The sequence below is a fragment of the Cupressus sempervirens genome, chromosome 6 (assembly GCF_028749045.1).
Source record: "Cupressus sempervirens isolate cs-2001-9-10 chromosome 6, ASM2874904v1, whole genome shotgun sequence".
Classification (NCBI taxonomy): Eukaryota; Viridiplantae; Streptophyta; class Pinopsida; order Cupressales; family Cupressaceae; genus Cupressus; species Cupressus sempervirens.
The window spans coordinates 598513929-598517437 of NC_143123.1; the positions used below are offsets into that span (position 1 = coordinate 598513929).

General features: G+C 33.1%; 1 non-coding gene across 1 annotated transcript; it reads right to left on the reverse strand.

Annotated features, from left to right (window-relative positions):
• Nucleotides 1–280: 280 nt before the first annotated feature.
• LOC149553664 (U6atac minor spliceosomal RNA) lies at nucleotides 281–399 on the reverse strand. The gene has a single exon (XR_016353513.1). It is a non-coding gene; the product is annotated as a U6atac minor spliceosomal RNA (small nuclear RNA).
• Nucleotides 400–3509: the final 3110 nt, after the last annotated feature.

Genomic DNA, 3509 nt, shown 5'->3' on the forward strand with positions numbered 1-3509 from the left:
CTTTTAAATTCATTGGATTTAAATCTAGTTATTTTAAAATTATATTCTTGTTATTGTCTATAATTACTTCCATTGTAACTGTAATTTTTAAATATATATATATTTATTATTAAAGAAGTCACAAGTTAAAATTATAAATTATAAATATTTGACAAGATTTTTAAAAAAATTAATTACATTACAAGAATTTGATCATAAATACTATTGTATGCATAAAGTATATTAAAAAATTATGCAAATAGAACTATAAATTTGAATATAATATCAAAAATAAAATCATTTTATTTTTGGGTAAGATCTGTCAATGATAGATAACCTTAACCACGAGTGAAGGAAAGTTCAAAGACTATTCATGTCCTTATCAAGGAGATGCTAACCTTCTCTCCTTTTATATGAATAGAATCATTTTATTTTTATAAAAAAAAAATTTAAAAAAATGATATTTGAACATAGTCTTACTTAGAAGGGTAAAGATAAGATTTATTTGTAAAGATAATTTTAACAAAAGCTTATAATAGATATCAAGTCCAATATTAGTCATTTTGTTATCGATAAAAATCCTTATACAAATTATAGCTATGCATTTTTTTTACATATGTTCCTACAAATAAATGCAATTAAAAGGTAAAAAAGACATCATAAAAACTTAATTTCAGCCTTCTAAGTATTGCAACACTTGCACTCTACTCCATCATCACATCTTGTACTTGTTGTTCACACATCACTAGCCCAATCAAAGAATCCGCATCCATCATTTCCCTATAATAGAAAATCTTCATTAGTTCCTAGTATAATAATTAATTATTCAATACACTAATTTCTATCAAAATTAATTGCATTAATAATCTTTTTCTTGTTCGGACAATAGCAAAATTTATGCCCAAGATTTTTTGGTCTATTAGAGATTTTTAACAAACAAGGGCCATCACAACATCAACATGTTGGCACATTGATTAAAGCCATCGACCCTCCAACATCAAAAATACATTAGTTATATGAAAATACACATACTTTAATAAAATCATTATAACTCACTATACAAAATCTTTATAATCATTATTAAAAGCCTATTTAAATATCAATTTATGTAATTAAATTTATAAAGTTATAAAATTGATGTCCTAAATCCTTTCTCATTAGTTTCTAATGTTTTTGATTAAACAAAATAGGTTTTACAGGGATCCTAAAACCCAAATGTTTTACATAATATCTAGAATATAAATGAAAAGTAAAGTTTAGCTAGTATGCATCTGCTTATAGAAAGCCAAAACCAAAAGATAGGCCCACAGCTAGGAAATAAAAATTAGCAAACCTAAAACTATTAGTTCTCCCTATCTAGAACCTGCAGAGTCTTTGCAGCTTCATTGGCCTTCCGATTGTCTGCGCCTACTTGGTCCTTGTTCTGATCATCCACTAGACCCTTCATCTCTTTCTTTTCCCACAGTCCATACTATCCTTATCATCTTTTTCCCCACCAAAGCTAGCTTCCTTCAGCGAATGACCCAAACTATTGATATTCTCATTCAAGGTGTTCAAGTTTGCGATCACCTAATTAGCTAGATTTTGATTAGAAGTCTCCATCCTTAGGAATCCTTTTTCAACCATTGATATATGACCCTCCTAGTTAGCATGGTGTCCCTGGTCATTGCATCTCATGTGGCTATCCTTCTAGCTCATTTTCTCCTTGAGCTCTTCTATCTGATGAAATAGCCATTTTATGGAGCAAAAATTGTCTATCATGCTATTTTTAGCATTGTTGAGTAGGTTGAGCCCATATTCTCTTGTATTGTTAGAGATTGCAACAAGTGCAGGGTCTAGAATTTCATCAAAATTGACTTTACCATCTTTTTCCTCCATCACTTGGGGGTTCATCATTTCTCTAACTATCCCCATCTTTGTTGTTTTAGAGTTAAAATTTCTCCACAACCCCCTCCTGTCTTTCAAAACCACCTCCCTACTTTCTTCCACCAGAGAAATAATCTTCCCCTATGGTGATGAAATAGAAGGGACATGGCCCAAGCATAGAAGAGTCCAGCAGCAAAGCCTCCTCAACCTTCCTTTTCTTGGGGTTCCCCGATGTAACAATCCTGTCCTCCTCAACCTTCTCATTGTCCTCCCCCTTCATCTCTTCCTCTGATTCTTTATCCTCTTCATCAACACTATGCTCCTTCTCCTCTTATTTCTCAATCTTAGGGGGATTAGGGGTTAAACCCCTAGGGCTTCTTTTGCTAGGAGCTATGTTGGCAAAGGGATAGACTTTATCACCTTCCTTTGAATTTGTTCCTTTAGAGGGGGAGGAATCCTCATCTTCTGATGCTCTAAACTTCCTCAGAATCTGAGCTCTCAGTTTCTTTAAAAAGTTTGAGTCTTTAAGTAGTCATATACTAGAAGGAGCAACACCTCATGAAGGGTTGGGTTAGCAGTTGGTTTCTTTTTAAAACCCTTAATGCTCTTGCTCATGGAGGTGAAAAGATAAAAAGGAAAATAAATATTTATCCCATGCTAAAAGTGATTTAACAGAACAAAATGATGAGTTCTGACCCTATCAAATCTAGTATCCAAGGATATATATTCAATAATACCCCTTAAGACATACCTCCAAAGCTTTTTAATGGACTATGTTTCATAGTATGTCTTAGTCTTCTCAAGTTTATTCCTTTCATCCTCATCCTTCACAAAGTCCTTGATTACATTGACTGACATTTTCTTGTCTCTAAAGAATTTTGTCCCTTCCAAGGAAATCTTCATGACCTAGACAATCAGTTCCTCATTAACCTAATGTGTAACTTGATCAATTTTAACTCGTCCATCCTTCCAAGATTTCACCATTGTCTTGATGACCTCAATATTAGAACCATGGAGTTTTTCCATGAGTCTCATAATACCACCATTATCCAGCTTATGCCATACCTTTAAGGTATTCCTCCAATTTTCCACCTCCCCCATCATCTCCTTCCTACTTCTCTCCCCCACCATAGTGTCCTCTGGTTCAAAAAATCTGTACCTGCTTATTGATCTCTCACAAAATTTAGCTTCCTTTTATTTTTGAACCCCAAAAAATATTTTGCATTTGGCAAATAAAATGGTAGAAGGAAAATCGATCCAAAAAGTGTGCCACATGTACTTGATATGATGGAAAATTAAAAACTTTGCATGACTCTCATTTATGCCTTGTCTGATGTGCAATCTCACAAATCTTTCCATAAATATAATTGGATTGCCTTCATACTTCCTTGGATATGTTCTAGAGATATTAAATCTTTCATAGCCCCCATAAATCTTTCACCATTATGCCATGTCATTTCCTCTTTTTTTTATTACCGCTTCATTAGCAAACCAATCTGCGATTGAATTGGCCTCCTTATAAACATGGCTTATATGGACCTTTAAAAATTTTTCTAGGTTAGATTTGGTTTCTTCCACCACATTTGCAATAGTCCAAGAGGGCAATGATTGATCAGTTAAACAATTATTAATATTTAAAGAGTCCCCCTCCAGCCAAAGGTTGT